The sequence below is a fragment of the Rutidosis leptorrhynchoides genome, chromosome 2 (genome assembly GCF_046630445.1).
Source record: "Rutidosis leptorrhynchoides isolate AG116_Rl617_1_P2 chromosome 2, CSIRO_AGI_Rlap_v1, whole genome shotgun sequence".
NCBI lineage: Eukaryota > Viridiplantae > Streptophyta > Magnoliopsida > Asterales > Asteraceae > Rutidosis > Rutidosis leptorrhynchoides.
In genome coordinates, this window is record NC_092334.1 from 699,978,083 (window position 1) to 700,001,461 (window position 23,379).

At 31.0% G+C, this 23,379-nt stretch overlaps 1 long non-coding RNA gene across 1 annotated transcript; it reads right to left on the reverse strand.

The window, feature by feature from the left end:
- Positions 1 to 1,026: 1,026 nt before the first annotated feature.
- Positions 1,027 to 4,226, reverse strand: LOC139894117 (uncharacterized). The gene is made up of 3 exons (XR_011774812.1): positions 4,104 to 4,226; positions 1,518 to 1,818; positions 1,027 to 1,421 (listed from the first exon to the last, which is right to left on the reverse strand). It is a non-coding gene; the product is annotated as an uncharacterized lncRNA (long non-coding RNA).
- Positions 4,227 to 23,379: the final 19,153 nt, after the last annotated feature.

Here is a 23,379-nt window from a genome sequence, read left to right on the forward strand (position 1 = left end):
CTAACAATTAGAAACCAAGAAGTATCGAGGCGAAGGGTTACAGTCTCGGTGGACACGGTTGAATCTCAGGGACAAAAAGCCTTTAATTCTTACACATTATTAATCTATATATCTAAAAGGCAAACGACAAACGAATAGTTAACTTCCTAAACTTCACAAATTTACAGCTTCCTAAACTTCACAAATTTACAACAGACTTTTTTTTTTATAATTCACCCTCACTCTTTATAATACTTGACTTTATACTTTTTATAAACTTCCCACAAACTTTTCCACTAAATAATTTACCCATAAAACTTCTCATTCTTTATAATTCAACCACGTAACTTTTACTCTCTAATAAGTTATTGAATCACATAATTTTTCACTTTATTATCGTTTAACTATTTTTCTTACTACAAATTAACCACGTAACTCATTTTTTTAATAACCGTTTTATTGTTATCATATATATATATATATATATATATATATATATATATATATATATATATATATATATATATATATATATATATATATACACATATACATACATACACACAGTGGCGAAAACAGGAATTTTTTTCACCCGGGGCGAAATTTTTTTTAAAGCGTATCAATTTTTTTTTGGTAAAATATAGAGGTTTTGGGGAAAAATATGGTGATTTTTGAGCAAAATGTGGAGGTTTTTAGGCAAAATATGAAGGTTTTGGGGCAAAATACGGAGGTTTTGGGGCAAAATATGGTGGTTTTGGGGCAAAATTTTTTTTTCACTGGGGCAAAATTGAAAAACCCAAAATTTTTACACTAAAAATTGCAAATCGACTGGGGGCATCTGCCCCCCCCTGCCCCATGCTGGTTCCGCCACTGCATACACACACACACACACACACACACACATTATATAAATAATTTTTTCTATTTTATTATATAGTTTGTATCAATCGTTGATGTACGTCTCACTTTATTGATTGAGCATTTGAGTCTTTTCTCTCGACAAGACGAAAACTAAAACAAAAAATGATGAATAATTATTTTCACGCTTATAACTATTTTGGGTCTTTCCTCGACAAAACGAAAAATAAAACAAAAAAGATGATAAATAGTTAATTTCTCAATAATTAGCTACGTAATTAATGTTAATTAAAGGTGAAGAACCGGCGAAAAGTCAGGTCGCCCAACTAGTTTATATCTAATGAGGAATATTCATTTGAATTCATAAATTAAGTTGAGATCCAAGTGACCAATGAGAACGCGACAATTCCATCCCTTCCAGAAAGTACAAGTATATCTGCACAAGATACAACTCCTGGACATTCCCTTTCTACAGCTTCTTTAATGGTTTCAAGATACCAGAAATTTCCAAGTCCAAAGCTCCTGTCTGTTTCTTTCTCAGATAGTGTCCTTGTTGAGTCCAAAAGCAGTGAAGCATCACATCTCTATACAAATTAACGAAACATAAGTTAAAAAAATGCATGTGGATGAATTAATTTAACATGGTAGTGTGCATGTACTATGTGCAGTAAGAGTTGTACCTGAACACCACAGTCATGAAAGATGTTTCTGAGCCATGAGAAAGCAGTGTTCTTGTGGCGTTTGTAAAGAAGCATTACTTGTTTCATACCAAAAAGTGATCCAACTTGTCAACTTATTTTACACAAAAGGTGAAAAAGTTACAAGCTTTATGTGTTATTGAACTGCCTTACTCATAATTTGGTACCAAAAAGTGATCCATACTTGCAACATATGATTCTGTTATATACAGGAGAGCTCCAAAGGATGGGAACATAAGAACTTTCAAGACACCGAATGCTCAAATTTCCCACCCCGTTGAGCCTGGAAAGAAAGTCAACATGAAAAGGAAAGAATTAAGACCCGGACTTATATATTTCTGACAAGGTGTTACAGGGGGCCGCGGTGAAGTTAATAGGAATAAATAAACTAGAGGAGGGAGCAAATCGTGAAAGCAAGGGAATCATCTTCATTATATAGCTGCCTCCAGATATGGATCATAAAAATGCTGAGTTGATTGAGAAACTGAGAAGAGAACTAAAGCATTGGGGATCGAAGGAAAAATTAAGCGAAAAGCGTGAAGAATTTGCGAAAGCAGAAACCCAACACTTAACTTAAGGTAAAAACGAGAATCATGAGGAGGATCTAAACAACGAGTTCAATGACAATTTAGCAATGGCTCCAAATCCCTATCGGAGGTTGGGGTGCAAGCTAAGCTTGTTAAAACAAAGTAACCAAAGCTAAAGTGTCTTGGCGGGGCATAACTCAAGCACAACAAAGCCAAAGCCAATTGACAGCACGTATCAACAATCAAACTTAGGAGGCACTTATTAGTCTTATGGGTTGAAGATTTTGTAGTAGCACCACCCAGTGAATGGCTTATAGGATTCAGTATCACCTAATAGACCCATTTATGGGTCAGAATTGTGAATGGCTTATAGGATTCAGGATCACAGAATCGACCCATTTAATGGGTCAGATGAATTGCTACCACTGCTTTCGTTTCTTAAATGTAAAAAGAAACTGAACACATGAAAAAATGGGTACAATTGAATGGAAAAAGCATGTCGGCTACAGTACCATGATATTCAACATGACAAGTGCTAAAACAGCGAGAGTTGGAGAACACTCTCGAAAGCCTACGCCAAGGATATTTTTACAACCATTTATTCTGAGTTGTCTGAGTTGACGACAATTTTGGATGAGAAAAAAATTTCCATCGTCAGTAATACCATTGCAATACTGAAGATTCACCTCTCTTAAAGATTTGCATGATCTTGATAACATTTCCAACCCAGAATCACTAACAGATGTTAAATCAAGACTGATAACAAGAAATATTAAATAAAATACAATAATAAGTTAAGAACAAGAAAGCACATCATCGTCGAAAGGATTCTCGAGTTTTGATCTCAACATCCTTTCTCTGTGATCTAAATTGATCGACTTCGTCAGAATCCTCATGGATATCTTCAATCGTAATCACAGACAGGCGTTTGCAGCCAGCAGCTATAGATAGCAATCCTCTATCATCACAAAGGTCTTCACAATCAGCAATATGAAGTGTCTCCAAATTTTGACAATATAATCCAATTGCCTGCCAATCAGAAATCTTAATCCCGTTACAATCTGACAAGTTCAACTCTTGTAACAAAGGACAACCTCGTGAGATTTGTACAATAACATCATCATCAACACGTATCGAGCACCCAGAAATGTCAAGGAATTAAAGTTTTGAACAAAATCCTCCTAAACCAATAGGGTTCAAATAAGCACGAGACCGACCAAGATTTAGATACTCGAGACCACCCCCACTTACAATATGACTAACACCCATAGAACTCAAGTAGCATCGATAAGCTTCTAAAACAGAGAGACTTGGAGAACACTCTCGAAAGCCTACACCATGGATATTTTTACAACCACTTATTCTGAGTGATCTGAGTTGACGACAGTTTTGGTTGAGAATAAAAATTCCATCATCAGTAACACCATTGCAATACCGAAGACTCACCTCTTTTAAAGATTTGCATGATTTTGATAAGATTTCCAAACCAGAATCGGTAACAGATGTTAAATCAAGACTGATAGCGGACAATAACGGACAAGCGGTAGCAACGAATGAAAGTCCGTTATCGGTGACGCTAACACACTGATCAAGATTAAGAGAGCGCAATGTAGAGCAAAATATTACCAATGAGGTTAAACATGAGTCTGTGATATGTCTGCAATTACGACAGCCAAGAGTCAATGTCTCTAATTGAGTATGTCGGCTAAGCAGTTTATCGATAATAGACAAATCAATGATGACAGTAGTAGTAGAGTCATCAGTAGTTGAGCATCGTAGTTTCAAGCATTTACGACTCGAATTACGAATATCGCGAAGAGTAACACAGGTTAGACCTAGAGAATTTTTATCAATACTTGACTCTACTTTTTCAAATATATAGGACCAAGTGTCGTAATCGATTTGAAGTTGCCTAGTACAACGCCGGATATTTGAATCTCTAGCCATCGATCGATATTCAATTCAATTCAAAACAGATCTATAACTAACAAAGCAGCTGCTAGCTATTTTATAAATTAATAATTGAGAGACAATTTTATACCTTTAATCGAGAATCGAGATCGGTTACTGCTGCTAGGGTTCGTTGAGCTCGGAGGAAGATAATAGAGGGGTTTCAGTTTTACACTTGCACTATGAATGAATTGAAGAGAGGACGTTGCGTATTTGTTCCCGAATACGATTACAATTAAAATTGACAAAGTAGTCTCCAAATTTATTATTTATTTATTTATTTTTTAACAGCACTTACTATTTATTACGGGGGATGATTCTCACACACACTTTTTTGATCCTCACACACCAATTGAGTATTATTAGAAGAGTAAAAGGTTAAAATAGGTGTGTGAGGATCAAAAAAATGTGTGTGAGAATCATCCTCATTTATTATTTATTTATAATAATATTATTATTCATTTTTTATTATCACTATAATTTTTTATTATTTATTATTATTAGTTAATATTATTTTATTATTATTTTATTTAATTATTTTTATATTAACCTCACCTCACGTGAAAATGCTTAAAAATGGCAAAAGTTGGATCATGAAAGTTGTTTGAAGGTCGATATTCTATGAGTCTAAACCAAGTGTCGCGCTTTTATCATATAAGAATATTGATCATGCCCCCACGTGGTAATGCTCACAAATGGCAAACGTTATCACATAAGACACGTTAGTACCAAGAATAACTTGCATACAGTTTCTTCTTTAGGCACAATTCATTTACTTTCAACTTATTTAGGTCATTCTTTTTATTAAAGTTATTACTATTGACCCATAAGATCTAAGTAGGGCAATTTGAAGGATAAATCAACTCACCTGAAAGACACGCTCAATGATAAGAGAAGGTATGTACCTAGGATCACACACCTCTAAGAAAATCATGCAGTTCGTTCTTCTGTCTCAATTAAGATAGTCAGTCATTAGGGTGTTGCACCTTATGTAATTAAAATTTTCTCCGCATATTTTGTTTAGTTTGTTGTTGCTAAAACGATTCATGGTCTAAATGTTGTAACTTAAAGTCATCTTAGTTGTTTGTGTCACCAAATTTATCATTGTTGTGAAAAGTGTTTCAAAATGTGATTGGACTTCACTGATATAATAGGAAGGAAAAAATGTTGTTGTAAAGAGATTTAGATTTATTAGGTCTTTTTGGAAATGGGTCAAATTTGAACCCGGTTAGTTAATATGGGTCACTATAAAAATAATTTGACCTATATAGGATACCGTAGTAAGCTTTGGCATCATAAAACATACTCCGTAGTGGACTACCTTTTGCACAACTTTGACTTTTCTAACTCAAATGGAAGATCTCCAAATTGTAATTGAATTGTAAAAGGGTGGAAATACTCTGAATGCCAATTTGGCTATTGGAATTAGTTCGATTGATTGCAATTTTATGGCTATGTATATCTTGATTTGCTGAAATGGACTTTTTTGGGTCAAGATATCCAAAATTATGTATGTTTGCAGTCTAGAAACAAAGTCTTGAAAGTGAACATCTTGAATTTTCAAAGTCAACACAAGGGTAAAATTATAAGTATTACATACCACCTTTAACGACTTAAATTTTTTTAACCAGATGTTACTCTTTCATTTCATACCTAAAATATAAATAAATAAATAAAATCCATCCACCCATATAATATCCAAAGATTTTGCAAACAACCCGTGAGTGATTTAAGTAACCAATACTAAACTAAATTTCCAGCCAACAATATGAATTTTACCAGTTTAGTACTTAGAAATTGTTGTGAATACATTGTTCACACATGTCACGACGTAAACTGCACATAGATTATCTAAAAGCACACATCAAATAGCTTAAGAGTGTTGTTACTTAACACGCAAACACAGTTTATTAATAACCGATAAAACAATGTAACACTACTAGAACAATAAGAAGTTGTACTAGTAAGCTGGTAATTGATGAATGGGTCTTGGGCATTGCTTACTTCTAATATTTAATTTTGTATGTTCAAGCCAAAACTGAAAAATTCAAATACTAGGTTTGATAACAAAAGAATATATCAATCAAAGAATGGTAAAAAGTAAGTAACAAACTTGATAACCGATCTTCACTCAGACCAAACATGGACAATGCCATTACGGGTACCCGCACACATCTCGTTAATTTCTTCATCGTAGAAAATTGTTGTCACATGTTCTAGTGCTTCTTGAATAGCGTTTGGTCCAATCCCATTACCTTCCCGTACAGTAGCAGCCTCTGAGTTAATCTTCGTTAAAGTTATTCCTATCATTATGTCATAGACAACAATCAACCCACCACCTGCATTATTATGAAACATATGTATTAGATTAGATACATATTTAAAAAAAATTAGATGACATGGCAGTTACAATTTATACCTCTAGCGCCTGTCCCACCGTAGAAAGAGATCATAACCTTATGATGACAGGTTTTGTCGTCTACACCGGTTCTATGTAAGTTTTTGCTATTGTAAGATTGTGTTCCTCAAACGACGTAACTTTTGAATAATACTTGGTCTTTGTGATGTCCGATTAAGTAGGAGTCATTAGTCCGTTGGTTTAGTTTGAATTAGTATTCCACTTTGTAAGCCATGATCCGACATTTTTGGTGACTGGCATATTAGTCTCTCTTTTCTGTTTTATGTACTGCTGTTTATATAGCATCCAGTTTATCTAATAAAGTTGAGCAATTTGGCTAAGATTCGTATTGTTATATTGCAAACACAACAATTGGTATCTAGAGCCATTTACTGAGCAGCTCAAATCACAGCAAAAGTCGATGGCAGAAGAAAAACCCTATATTCAAATTCCAAAATTCGATGGTCATTACGACCATTGGAGCGAACTCATGGAGAATTTGATACGTGCCAAAGGGCTATGGCATATTATCGAAGAAGGAATCACAGAACCAAGAAAAGGAATGACTCTAAATGATGCTCAGCAGAAGCAACTTGATTCTATTCGCATAAAGGATCATCAAGTCAAGCATCTCTTGTTCCAAGCATTAGATCGAAAGGTGTTTGAACAAATTTTGGATCGAAGCAGTTCCAAAGTTGTATGGGAGTCAATGAAATCAAAGTTTGGAGGAAACAAGAAGGTTAAGAAGTCTCTGTTGAACTCTCTTCAAAGGGAATTTGAAGTGTTGGCAATGAAGAATGATATATTGCAAGAAAGGGGACTAGATATACTGTTTAAGAATAACACCTGCAATATATATCATGATCAACGTGGAAAAATTGTTAGCATACCTATGTCAGGCAATAGGATGTATAAACTACAAACTGACTCAAATGGGTCAAACAATGGGTTAGTTGAGGAGAAATGTTTAAGGGCAACAAACTGTGATGCTTCTCGACTATGACATCATAGATATGGCCACTTAAGTTACAAAGGTTTACGAACCTTGTACAATAAAAGCATGGTACATGGGCTGCCAGAAATCAAGGAAGAAGAAATTGTGTGTGATTCATGCATGAATGGCAAGCAGTCCAGGAATCCAATGCCCAAAGTGAGTTCGTCGAAGGCTACTGAAATATGCAACAATTGCATGCTGATTTGTTGAAATGTCCCGTTCATATTGATTATAAACGTTCCATATTAATTGATTTCGTTGCGAGGTTTTGACCTCTATATGAGACGTTTTTCAAAGACTGCATTCGTTTTTAAAACAAATCATAACCTTTATTTTATCGACAAGGTTAAAAGGACACCACCTAGATTATCCAGAAATGATAATCTAAAAATATCACACTTACACACTACCAATACATATTGGTTTACAATATTAATATGTTACAACAAAGTAAATCTCGAATGCAGTTTTAAACAATATTATACAAGCATGCTGACACCAAATCTTGTCCATATTTTAGCATGCAACAGCGGAAGCTCTTAATAACCACCTGAGAATAAACATGCTTTAAACGTCAACAAAAATGTTGGTGAGTTATAGGTTTAACCTATATATTTATCAAATCGTAATAATAGACCACAAGATTTCATATTTCAATATGCATCCCATACATAGAGATAAAAATCATTCATATGGTAAACACCTGGTAACCGACATTAACAAGATGCATATAAGAATATCCCCTATCATTCCGGGAAATCCTTCGGACATGATAAAAATGAATTCGAAGTACTAAAGCATCCGGTACTTTGGATGGGGTTCGTTAGGCACAATAGATCTATCTTTAGGATTCGCGTCAATTAGTAGATCGGTTTACTAATTCTTAGGTTACCAAGCAAAAGGGGCATATTCGGCTTCGATCATTCACCCATATAATGTAGTTTCAATTACTTGTGTCTATTTCGTAAAACATTAATAAAATTGCATGTATTCTCATCCCAAAAATATTAGATTTTAAAAGTGGGACTATAACTCACTTTCACAGATTTTTACTTCGTCGGGAAGTAAGACTTGGCCACTGGTCCATTCACGAACCTATAACAAATATGTACATATATATCAAAGTATGTTCAAAATATATTTATAACATTTTTAATATGTTTTAATGATTTGAGTTTATTAAGTCAGATGTCCTCGTTAGTAACCTACAACTAGTTGTCTACAGTTAGATGTACAGAAATAAATTGATAAAAATTATCTTGAATCAATCCACGGCCCAGTGTATACACGTCTCAGGCTAGATCACAACTCAAAGTATATACATTTTTGGAATCAACCTCAACCCTGTATAGCTAACTCAAACATTACTGCATATAGAGTGTATATGGTTGTTCCAAATAATATATATACATGGGTCGATATGATATGTCAAAACATTTGTATACGTGTCTATGGTATCCCAAGATTACATAATATATTAGAATACATGTATTATACAATATAAGTTAGTTAGGATATGATTAATATAGATTTATTACCAATTTTCACGTAGCTACAACAAGCAAAATTATTCAATCTTGTTTTACCCATAACTTCTTCGCTTTAAATCCGTTTTGAGTGATTCAAGTTGCTATGGTTTCATATTGAATTTAAGTTTATGAATCTAAACATAAAAAGTATAAGTTTATAGTCGAAAATACAGGTTACAATTCAATATTATAAGAGGTAGTCATTTCAGTCGAAAGAACGACGTCTTGATGACCATTTTGAAAAACATACTTTCACTTTGAGTTTAACCATGATTTTTGGATATAGTTTCATGTTCATAAGAAAAATCATTTTCCCAGAAGAACAAATTTTAAATCAAAGTTTATCATAGTTTTTAATTAACTAACCCAAAACAGCCCGCGGTGTTACTACGACGGCGTATATCCAGTTTTACGGTGTTTTTCGTGTTTTCAGGTTTTAAATCATTAAGTTAGCATATCATATAGATATAGAACATGTGTCTAGTTGATTTTAAAAGTCAAGTTAGAAGGATTAACTTTTGTTTGCGAACAAGTTTAGAATTAACTAAATTATGTTCTAGTGATTACAAGTTTAAACCTTCGAATAAGATAGTTTTATATATATGATTCGAATGATGTTATGAACATCATTACTACCTCAAGTTTTGTGGATAAACCTACTGAAAATGAGAAAAATAGATCTAGCTTCAAAGGATCCTTGGATGGCTTGAGAGTTCTTGAAGCAAAATCATGACACGAAAACAAGTTCAAGTAAGATTTCCACTCGAAATAAGATTGTTATAGTTATAGAAATTGAATCAAAGTTTGAGTATGAGTATTACCTTGAATTAGAAAGATATCTTACTGTAAATAAGAAAGATTTCTTGAGATTGGATGATCACTTGAAATGGATTTGCAAGATTTAAAGTAAGCTAGCAAACTTGGAAGTGTTGTTGGTGTGTTCTTGAGTCGTTGTTTTGTATGTTGATCTAGGTTACCTAGATTGAACTAGATTATGAAGGAAATGATGAAGAACACTTAGAACACTAAGAGAGTAATTGAGAAAGAGTAATTTGATGCATAAAAATGGAAATCAAAGTGTGTTTGTGGTAGGTGTAATGAGGCGTGAATATGGAGTCAAATATAGGCTCCATTACTTTGTTATTTTGTTAGATATTTCATGCTAGTTGCCAAATAATGGTTCCCACATGTGTTAGGTGACTCAAAAGGGCTGCTAAGAGCTGATCATTTGAGTGTATATACCAATAGTAAATATATTTAGAAGTTGGGTATTGTACGAGTACGAATACGGGTGCATACGAGTAGAATTGTTGATGAAAATGAACGAGGATGTAATTGTAAGCATTTTTGTTAAGTAGAAGTACTTTGATAAGTGTCTTGAAGTCTTTTAAAAGTGTATAAATACATATTAAAAAACTACATGTATATACATTTTAACTGAGTCGTTAAGTTATCATTAGTCGTTACATGTAAGTGTTGTTTTGAAACCTTTAAGTTAACGATCTTGTTAAATGTTGTTAACACATTGTTTATTATATCTAATGAGATGTTAAATTATTACATTATCATGATATTATGATGTATTAGTATATCTTAATATGATATATATAAATATTTAAATGTCGTTACAACGATAATCGTTACATATATGTCTCGTTTCGAAATCCTTAAGTTAGTAGGCTTGTTTTTACATATGAAGTTCATTGTTAATACACTTAATGATATGTTTACTTATCATTTATCATGTTTATCATAGTGTATCAATATATTAATATGATTCATAGGTATTTAGTAAGACGTTGTTATAACGATAATCGTTATATATATCATTTCGAGTTTCTTAATTCAATAAACTCATTGTTATGTATATCACTCATTGTTAATATACCTAGTGAGATACTTACTTATCATTCTATCATGTTAACTATATATATATATATATATATATATATATATATATATATATATATATATATATATATGTCATCATATAGTTTTTACAAGTTTTAACGTTCGTGAATCGCCGGTCAACTTGGGTGGTCAAATGTCTATATGAAACATATTTTAATTAATCAAGTCTTAACAAGTTTGATTGCTTAACATGTTGGAAACACTTAATCATGTAAATATCAATTTCATTTAATATATATAAACATGGAAAAGTTCGGGTCACTACATTTGTGTGGGCCAGTAACCCCGCCATCCAACAGTGGAAAGAGGTATATTTTTTGCATTATTGATGATTTCTCGAGAAAGTGTTGGGTGTACTTTCTTAAGGAAAAATCAGAAGCTTTTTCTCAATTCAAAATGTTTAAGGCGTGTGTTGAAAATGAAGCAAACATGACAATTAAATGTTTGAGAACAGATAGAGGAGGAGAGTTTAACTCAACCGAGTTTAACAATTTTTGCTTGGAACATGGCATAAAAAGGCAGCTTACGACGGCTTATACTCCTCAACAAAATGGAGTTGCCGAACGTAAGATGTGACGACCCGGAAATTTTCGACCAAATTTAAACTTAATCTTTATTTGATTTCGACACGTTAAGCAAAGTCTGTAATACTGAGTCTCAAAAATTTTTGAACTATTTATATGGATTCATTTACCCGGTGACTATTCCCGACGATTCACGAACAATTATTTGTAAATAAATATGTACAGGCGTATACATATATAAATGTAAATAATTATAATAATTGAAAATAATAAAATTTAATCAAATGAATTAAGAATTATTATTATTAAGTATTGTCATTAAGAATCATTATGATTGTTATTATTATTATATACATCATATAATTAATAACATGTAATGTTAATATCTAATATAATAAATTTAATTATAAGTTAAACTATAATTGTTATAGTAATATTATCATTACTTTTATTATTAACATCTATATTGGTATTATTAATATTATTATGAAAATGGATATAAATGTAATTTGTAATACTATTGTTACTAATATTACTGTAATTAGTATTAATATTAGTATCATTAACAATAATATTACCATCAGCATTATTATTTTAGTTATCAACTTTATTATAAAAAAAATAATACAATTTAATATGGTTATCATTAATAATATTATTATCATTTTCATAATTAATTTTATTTTTATTATTAGTATAATTTTGATAAAATTATTATTAATACTATTATTATTATTATTATTATTATTATTATTATTATTATTATTATTATTATTATTATTATTATTATTATTATTATTATTATATTTCTAATATGACTATTATTATTAGTATTCTTATTAAAGTTAATAACATTCACAGATTTATTAATAGATTTATACTAATTAATATCACAAAATTTAATATAACAGATATATATATATATATATATATATATATATATATATATATATATATATACAGATATAAATAAACTAATATATAAATATATATATATATATATATATATATATATATATATATATATATATATATATATATATATATATAAAACAAATATACATATATACACCACGTATTCTGTTTAACATCACCATCAAAATTTATTCCCTGTCAGTGATCTTGTTAGAAGTCAATCTCAACTCTCACAATACCAACAAAATCCGTTGAACATCTCTATCTGTTTATTTTTATTTTTATTATTCCTTCTGATTGATAATTGTCCTTATTGTCTAATTCTGTTACAAGACAACCCGCAATCAATTAATGTTACTCCATTACTATTCTTCTGCAATTCCATAAAAAAAAGATTCAACAGATAGATTACAAAATCAGTTGCACATCCAAATCAACTATATTTTCTTTTCTCTTCATTCTCTGTTCTTCCTCCAAGACGCTGTCGACCACCAACACTACCCAACAATCAATCGAATCAGGATTACTACATCAACTATTTGATTAGCATCATTAATATCGTTTATAAATATATATGCTACAATTAGATACTCATCGAAAAATAAAAACTCACCATAATTATAACACCATCTTCATCACTACCATCACCTCTTGATTAACGATTTTATTTTTTGGTTTTAACGTCGGTTACAACACAACCAACTAAACATCATTGACCACTACTCTATCTTGGATCAACAACCCACCATTCTATTCATATCGATCACCTTTTCTTCATTTTCTATTTTTGTTCCTCATTGTAAACCACAAACCACCACCTTGATCAACACATAAATCATCAAGACCTACTGCAACCTCTATTATTTCTGTTTATGCTGCATCTGTTCCTGTGTTATTTTTCAAACAAAATCTACAACTACCTGCAGCTGTTGCTACAATGTTTTTCTGTTTATACACGAGCCCCACTGCAGTTCCCCTTTCCTTCTTGTTTTGAAGAACCAAACGATCGTCACCTTTCTTCTTCCGTTTCTTTCTTGATTAATTAAACACCTCTAACCGCCACTTGCAGTTTGATTAGCCACTACAATACTTCTATATTTTTTTCTCTCTTCTGTTTTGATGATCAGACCAAAACCACAATTGTTTTGGATTGAACAGATTTGGACTTTTTAAACTGCTTTTGCGTGACATTTTTCTGGTTGGCCGACAAGTAATAATCTATTAACCCTACTTGAATTATTAAAGGAACCTCTTTTAATTATTTTAAACAAAAGAAATAGGTTACGTGTTTTAAATCGCCAGCTCAAGACAACGGGTTCCTGGTTATTACTTAATGGGCTATTAATTTTTTTTTCTCTTGGATCAACTAATACAATTGTTGGGCTGCAAGCTGCTGGGCTGACGAGAAGCTAGTATGGAACTTAAATATACACAAATATTGATGGTATAGCTGTATCCGAATATTTATTGATAAATAAATATGTTCTCGGTGAAGATAATTATGGACAAATAATTACTATGATGATGAAGTATTAAGAATAGAAATGTTGTTGTAGATGATGAACCGTAAAAATTGATGGCGAGTTAGTAAGGAAGAATATGAAAAGGGAAACAATAATAATATGGGATAAATAGAATTATATGGTGGTATTATTCAGAAAAGCATAAACAGTCGAATGGTTAAGGGGTGTGTTGAGTGAACGTGAGGTCTCGGGTTCGAGCCCGGGTTGAGACAGTTTAATCTTTTTGGAAGTCTATTAATCCTTTAAGGTAGTCTTATTATTATTATCCTTATTATTATTATTATTATTATTATTATTATTATTATTATTATTATTATTATTATTATTATTATTATTAGTATTATGATTACTATTATTATTATCATTAGAACTAAGATAATTAAAAATTATGGATATTACGTTGTGGTCACGATCATTGAAGTATTAAGTATAACTATATGTAACTTTTTATTATTATTTTTATCACTATTATTAAAAACTATTATTATTATTATTACAATAATTATCATTATTTTTATCATTATCATTTTATTTCCATTACTATTATTTTTATTATTATTTTTATAAAAATTATAATTTCTATTATTATTATCATTATTTTTATCATTTTTAACATTAATATTATTATTTCTAACATTATTATTATTACAATTATATGAGTTATTTAAAAAATATTTATATAAAACATATATATATAAGTATATATAATATAAAAATATAAACAAATGAAATAATATATGTATATATATATATATATATAACTTGTTCGATTATGATTATATGTATATATATATATATATATATATATATATAAATGATATAGGTTCGTGAATCCGAGGTCAACCCTACACTTGTTCAATGTCGGCATATGTATTTTTACTACAAAATACATTACTGTGAGTTTCATTTACTCCCTTTTACTCTTTATATTTTTGGGACTGAGAATACATGCGTTGTTTTTATAAATATTTGACGTAATAGACACAAGTACTTAAAACTACATTCTATGGCTGATTATTAAACCGAATATGCCCCTTTTTAGTCTGGTAATCTAAGAATTAGGGAACAGACACCTTAATTGACGCGAATCCTAAAGATAGATCTATTGGGCCCAACAAGCCCCATCCAAAATACCGGATGCTTTAGTACTTCGAATTTATCATGTCCGAAGGGAGTCCCGGAATGATGGGGATATTCTATATGCATCTTGTTAAGGTCGGTTACCAGGTGTTCACCATATGAAGTGATTTTTATCTCTATGCAGTTTGCGAAATGCCTGATATGAAAAACTGAAATATGAAATCTTGTGGTCTATTAAAATGATGGAAATGAATGTTTACGATAAACTAATGAACTCACCAACCTTTTGGTTGACACTTGAAAGCATGTTTATTCTCAGGTATTAAAGAAACCTTCTGCTTTGCATTTGCTCATTCTAGAGATATTACTTGGAGTCATTCATGACATATTTCAAAAGACGTTGCATTCGAGTCGTTGAGTTCATCAAGATTATTACTAAGTCAATTATAGTTGGATATATACTATAAAATGATATGCATGACGTCAACTTTCGATGTAATGAAAGTTTGTCTTTTAAAAACGAATGCAATGTTTGTAAAATGTATCATATAGAGGTCAAGTACCTCGCGATGTAACCAATTGTAATGTATTCGTCCAGATAGATTAGGACGGGTCATGAAAGTTGGTATTAGAGCGGTGGTCTTAGCGAACCAGGTCTTGCATTAGTGTGTCTAACTGATAGTTGCTTAGATGCATTAGTGAGTCTGGACTTCGACCGAGTCTGCATGTCAAAAAGTTTTGCTTATCATTTCTTGTCGGAAATTACTTGCTTATCATTTTTAGTCTAGACACTTCATATTGCATTGATTGCATGAATAGTGTAGAGACAAAATTCATATCTTAGCGTGTCTGCTAATCCATATCTTAGCGTATCTGTTACTGTAGACTTTGTCTGACACGTTTCCTTAAATATCTCCGTAATCTACGATTTATTCTATGTATATAGATATTCTATATAATTAGAATACCATCCGATAGCCGGAAATCATTTCATATCGAAAAATTATTTATTCAATCGTACGAAATGGAACTCGCCACTAGTTCAAGCCCCTCGAATTCCGATATGGAGTTTCACTCAAGCTCCGAAAGCAGTGTCACCAGAATGAATCAGCCAATCAGCCATTCCCAATTCATCTGATGGGTTCATAGTCGACTAAACCAATGAAAATAAGAAGAAAGCGATCCTTTCCACCCACCAATTTTCCCTATTGGCGAAAAACCTGAAGCACTTACCGGCGAACCTGTTTGAAACACCATTTTCTCTCTCATTTCTAAAGTATCTCACCATGACTATATCATAACTCAGATTCTAAACCTTATTCATCCACTCGTTTCGACCGACAATCATCCCGGAATAATAGAAGAAGTCAACGAACTTCGCGTTCGAGTAATTAATTTGGATAATATGGTGCAAAACTTATCAGCTTCAACAACATCACCGGCACCAACAGTACCACCAACAACCCAAGTTTCAACATCACAAGTCTCAACATCGCAATCTATACCTCGAGCATAATCTTGTTCTACATCGGTTATCTTCGATCTACATGACGTTCTACATCATTGATCTTCGTTCGACATGATGATTATGTAATCTCTAATATTTTAGAGATTATGTACTTTAGTTCTAACCGTAAACCAGATGAGTTTAATGTGATATTAACTCATTAAATCCATGATTACATTTGAAGAAAATATATATGTAAGTATATTTTCATAAAGATTGTAATTAAAAGCTCTTTTGTACAAACTGTTAATGATGAAAATATTTTAACGGGTATGTAATACCCGAGGAATATTTAGATTTCACATTAATAAGTTACACTGTACATTCTTCGAATCTGATTCAACAGTCATCTACTATCCTATTTACATCCACAGATATACGAATCCGTTCACCATAAAAATAACCATTTTCATTCAATTTCATATTTGAATTTTGACTTAACAGAATCCAACAAGTGACATAATGAAGAAAACATTGGACAAAAATAAAATTTGTTAGAAACAAACAAATTAAATATGAAAAAAAATTATTAAGAATTCACGCTAACTGTTCCTAGCTAACTGATTACATTTTATTTATCGCAATTTTATTTATCGTCATTTAAATTCTGTTATTTATTTTATGCACTTTAAATATCGGGAAGCGTATATAAGGTTTTGACATATCATATCGACGCATCTATATATATTATTTGGGATAACCCTAGACACTCTATATGCTGTAATGCTCGAGTTCGCTATACAGGGTTGAAGTTGATTCTACAATAATATATATATACTTTGAGTTGTGCTCGAGTCTGAGGCCTTTATACAATGGGTCACGACACTTATTAATTAATTCGAATATAATATATTAAACTATATATGAATTATTGAATTACTAACTGTGGACTACCAACATTACACAATTAAAATGAATTAAAATATTAATTATAACATATGAAACTAAACAATTCTTCAAGTTTGCCACTTGATTTCATCTTAAACCTCATTTGTATCTTGACGATTACAATCTGCATTCAAACCTTTCATGATTCTTGAAAACACCTCAATCGAAAAGATGAACCAATTGCACTTCATCAAGGAAGAAAAGATTGACGCATATAGATATGCACTTGAAAAACACTCAGAACCTGAGTAAACGTTTAACACGTATCTGTGCTATCTTCTTTGGCGTTGTTATTATCGAAAATCACTTTACAATTCCTTTCCAAATTAGCCAATTTTGTCACAGCTCCGGTAAATCAACATCGGCCTTTCGTTCGAATGAACTCTATTATAACCTTGATATATAAGTTTGCCTTTCGTCAACGTTACCGGAGAACCGCTTATATTCCACCACATTAACGGTAAACTTACCAACAACTTTGTTTATCCTTGACTTTCAGAAAATTATTACATTCATTGAAACCCTATCATATACTCATCCGCATCTTGTAACAAGAATTGCCTTACCAATTACCGGGAATCAGCAATCAGTATTTTGAATCTCGTAGCATTTCTTCATCAACAGTTATATGTATACATGAGACGACCCGACCCAATCCATAGGGACGAATACAATAACATATGATAACATTGCGAGGTACTTGACCTCTATATGATACATTTTACAAACGTTGCATTTATTCTTAAAAGGCAAACTATCATTACATCAATATTTGACATTTTCGTCTAACATTTCATAATATCCAAATGACCTAATCTGTCATTTACTTATTTATATTCTCTATTGAACTCCAATGACTCGAATGCAACGTCTTTGTATCATGGCTTAAAAGGTCCCAAGTAGTATCCTTAACATGAGCTAATGCACAGCGGAAGACTTAATTCATACCTGAGAATAACATGCTTTAAAACGTCAACATAAAGTTGGTGAGATATATAGGTTTGATGCTAGCAGCGTTATAACAATGGAACACAAGATTTCATATATAAACATTTTAATAAAAATATTCTAAGTGGTTGAGCACTTGGTAACCATACTTAACATTTAATCACGTCGCATATTCCCTTTATTATGAAATCTTACTACACCGTACCAAGGTGTAGTCACGAAACGAAGTACTGTGCAACCGTTGAATACTGGTCGTCCAGTCCGGTTGGGGTTGTCAGGCCCGATAGATCTATCAACAGGATTCGCGTTTACAATACCGCTGTAAATATTAGTTACCAAGCTACAGGGAAGTATGCCAGTGGTACAACTCAACGTAGAATATATTTTTCAGTTACTTGTGTCCATAGCGTAAAACATAAAATACATGTATTCTCATCCCGAAATATTTAGAGTTTAAAAGTGGGACTATATACTCACCATACTGTATTTTGTAGTAAAAATACATATAACATCATTGAACAAGTATAGGGTTGGCTTCGGATTCACGAACCTATAACATTCATTTATATATTAAAACGTATACTGGAAATCACATAATTTCATTTATTAATACATGTTATATATGTAATTATGGTTATATAAGATTTACACTAAATTCTCATTTAAAGTCATATATTTATATTATACCTTAAATTATGTGTTATATATATATATATATATATATATATATATATATATATATATATATATATATATATATATATATATATCTAAAATGATTCTTGTAGTTATATTGATATCTATATATATTTAGTATTATTTTAAAATACATAATTTGTTATATAAAAGTCATTCTATTAATAATAATAATAGTTTTAGTAATAATAAATAAACTTGTATTTTTTTATAAAACATAATAATCCTTAATAATAATTTTTAGTATCAATAATACCTAGTACTAATAATAAAAATGATAAAAATGATAATAATAATAATAATAATAATAATAATAATAATAATGATAATAATAATAATAATAATAATAATAATAATATTTATAATACTAATAATAAAAAATTTTAGAGAACTACCTCATCAAAAATCGATCCAAAAAGACATATATTGACCGAGCCAAGGCTCGAACCCGTGACCTCCCGCTTACACACAACACCTTATAACCATTCGACTGACCATGCTTTCCTGGATTAAACCCATTCCATATTTACTTAACCCATATTTTATGTTATCTTCTTCTTCCCCATAATCTAAATCAATCCAGGGATCGAGCCCTTTTATTTCGATATATTTACACTTTTTGTTAGATTAAATATCCAACATAGAAAACCAGTGTATGTGATTAATTGTAAAAAAAATCAGAAAAGAATACCTGCTTCTGTTAGTCGACGGTTTAAAAAAATAAAATAAAATTGACTTTGATTTTGAGAAAGTTTTTGGCAATTGTTATAACACAAATTAAGTTTAAAATCGTTCCTAGAATCTATATCAACCCTCAATTTGAATTAAAACATAAAAGGGAATTCGAATTTGCTTGTAGAACAATATGTTGTCTTTCTCAATTTAAAACCTTAACTCAGAAATTAGGATTCAATTGCAAGAGTTAGTGTTTGAAAACTTACAGTTACATCACTTGGACGATTCCTAACACTCGTGTATTTTTAGATTTTGAGATTAATTTCGAAATCAAACTTTGGCCAAAAAGGTTAATTTACAGGGATAGCGAGCTTCTCAAAAAAAAATCGGATAGAAGTTCAAAGTTTACAATGGATTTTGATAATGAAAAGAAAAATCAAAGGAATCTGTTTTAATAAAATTATGAGCTGATTGTTTGATGTAGATCGAGCATCACGAGTAGAACAGAGAGGAAAACAAACCGAAATAAAAAAAAATGAACACAGATGGTGAAAGGTATTAAAATTGAGATAGGTAATAGAAATTGAAAAGAATTTGTTTTAACCCCATTTTCGAATTGATCAGTTGAGGTATTTATGGAAGGGTCGATGCTGGTTCACGAGTGCAATAGGAGACAGCAGAAAGCAGAATCCAATGCTTTCCTATCTGTTTTTAATTTTCTTTAATTCATCAAAATATATATATTTAATTAATTATAATAATAATAATAATTATTATATTAATAATAATTATAATCATAAATAATAATAATGATATTAAAAAAATGATAATAATATTATTTAATATATACAATTAAATTGTAATCTTTTTGTAACAATATTATTAACGATAATAGTAATATGATAATTATGATAATAACAATAAATGAAAATTTTATTAAAATACTAAGTTTAATACTAAATAATAATAATAATAGTAATAAAGGATAAGTAACACTTGTATTGGTAATAAAATAATAATAATACAGTCTAATGTTCGTATCTATAAATTATATATATATATATTACAGATAACACTAATATTTATTTTAATATTGAAAGTAATAACTATATTATTATAATAACTAGTTATATGTTTAAATCTGATATGTTGTAAATTTTGTACCATTTATTTTATATAATATCATAATTTATATATATATATATATATATATATATATATATATATATATATATATATATATATATATATATATATATATATATTATATAGGTTACAACACATAAATGTTCGTGAATCGTCAGGCTTGGCCAAAGGGTAACTGATTATCCAGATATAGATTTCAGACTTTCTAGACTCAACATTAGGGTTTTTGCTTATCGTGTCAGAAACATATAGAGATTAGGGTTTAAATTTGGTCGGAAATTTCATTACAGTACCCACCCGTTAAAGAAATTTCGTCCCCGAAATTTGGTAGAGGTTGTCATAAATAACAATAGGAATGTTTTCATGACGGATATGAGGTAATAATAGAGTTTTATCATTATTGGAAGATATGGATAAAACGATTTGATCATGTGAAGCGCACGAGTGAAGCTATCACAAAAGAATGAAATGAGTGAAGATGGAATTGTTTTAACCGATGACGTGGTTAGAATTGATTTTCAGAATTGATTTAAAGATAATCTTACGTAATAAGATTTGGTTCTTCGGTGAATTAGGAAACAGGATCTCCTTTGATTTAATGCAGCAAATCTGTTGTGATTTCTTTGTCGGATATTTCACTTATAAATCTACCCCCTTCGTTCCCTTATTTCCATATCCCACATCTTCTACTCTTTTTCCTTAATTCTTACTTAAAGATATTCGCCAATATGCTCCATCCTATTCTAATTCTTGATATATTCTTAATTTTCATATCTTTCATTTTTCTCTTTCACCTGTCTCCAGAAGAATCTATTTACTTTTATGATTTCCTTGGAATTATATTGTTTCTAATTCTCCCGTGTCTTTACGTTGCAATACGTATTAATATACACGGTTTGTAGTTTCTGGGTGGTTGTTGGGTTTTATATCTTTCATTATATTTCGATGTTCCTACTCCTGTCTTCTATAATCATTGTCATCCACAGTTAAGGCTCTCTCTTATTTGCTGTGGTTTATACTCCTATTCTATTTTGGAGCTCCATTCTTTCATTTCCTCTTCCCGTCCTCGAGTCAGGCGAATAATGATTCGGAATTTGTAAGCATGAAATTTGGAATGAATATAGCTAATGCTCTTAGAAAGAAATGGTAATAGCATGAGTTTGATTTGTCAAATTACCAGAATACCCTGGAAAAGATAGAACTATCAGGATGATATGTTCCTAATATGTTTGGGAATTGGATAGAATGTAAGAGCCGTGTAACATGGCACATGATGACGGTACTGTGAATCATCACATTCCATTAGAAACTTAACATGTATTACTGTAATATAATGAGGTTGATCAAGTTTCATTATATTATACTAATTCATGCATCAGTTCTCAACACTACTTCAGAATATTCCTATTTTAAACTCGAAGGTTTCAGAATTTAGAAACTAACACAGTTTCTTTTATGTTGTAACGCAGATGTTACGGAGGAATAAATGATTTCAGATAAAGATAGTTGTGAAAATATCTTCAGAAATATTGAGGATATTTATAATGAAAGATATGATAATATCTTGGGATTTCTAATGTCAAAGGATGATGATGAAGATTGACCCGTAAGGGTTTAGATTCAGAAGCAAGGTGTTTGCTACAGAATCGTCATGATTCTTTATGTACAAGTTTAGTCCTTGTAATTTGTTCAGAGTCTCCTTCACGGTTTGCTCAATCCGGTTTTCAGTACCAAATTTTCTATCGAGCGTTCCTAACACTTCCTTCTTTTATCATCAACTTTTGGTCATTAAGACCATTTACAACATGCTGCTTCATCAGCATTTTCAAAGTTAACGAATTTGGGTCATTGGTTTTTAAACCAAGGTGATTTTAAGAGATTTGTGTTTTTAGATGATTAAACGCGGATGGTAGTATGGTGGAAAAAGGTTCTCCAGTAACGACAGCAAAAGGATACGTATTTATATCGAGATGATAATAAGACTAGTTTTACTGAGAAGTCAAAGTGGAGCTGTGATAAAAGTGGCTAATTTGGAAAGAAATTGCAAAGTTATTTTGGGTAATAATAACACTAAAGGAATTTACACTGCTACGTGTTGACTCAGTTTCCGAGAGTTTTCAGGTGCATAACCATATGCAGGAATCTTTCTTCCGTAGACGAGGTGCGACTGGTTCAACTTCTAGATCGAGGCGTTTTCAAGAATCGTGAAAAGTTGTGAATACGAATTGTAATCGCCAAGATACGAATGAGGTTTAGATAGAATCAAGTGGCAAACTTGAAGAATTGTTTAGTTTCATATGTTATAATCATTATTTTAACTCATTTTTTTAATTGTCCAAAGTTAGCAACCCAATAGTCCGATTGTCGAATGGTCCAATAATTCAACAGTTCAATATATTCATATTTAATATACATAATTAATTAATACGTATCGTGACCCGTGTACCGGTCTCGGTGTCGATCACAACTCAAAGTATATATATATTTTGGAATCAACTACAACCCTGTATAGCCAACTCCCTCCTTCACATATAGAGTGTCTACGGTTGTTCCGAAATATATATATAGATGGGTCAATATGATAAGTCGAAACCTTGCATACGTGTCCCGTTATTTAAAGTGCGTAAAATAAA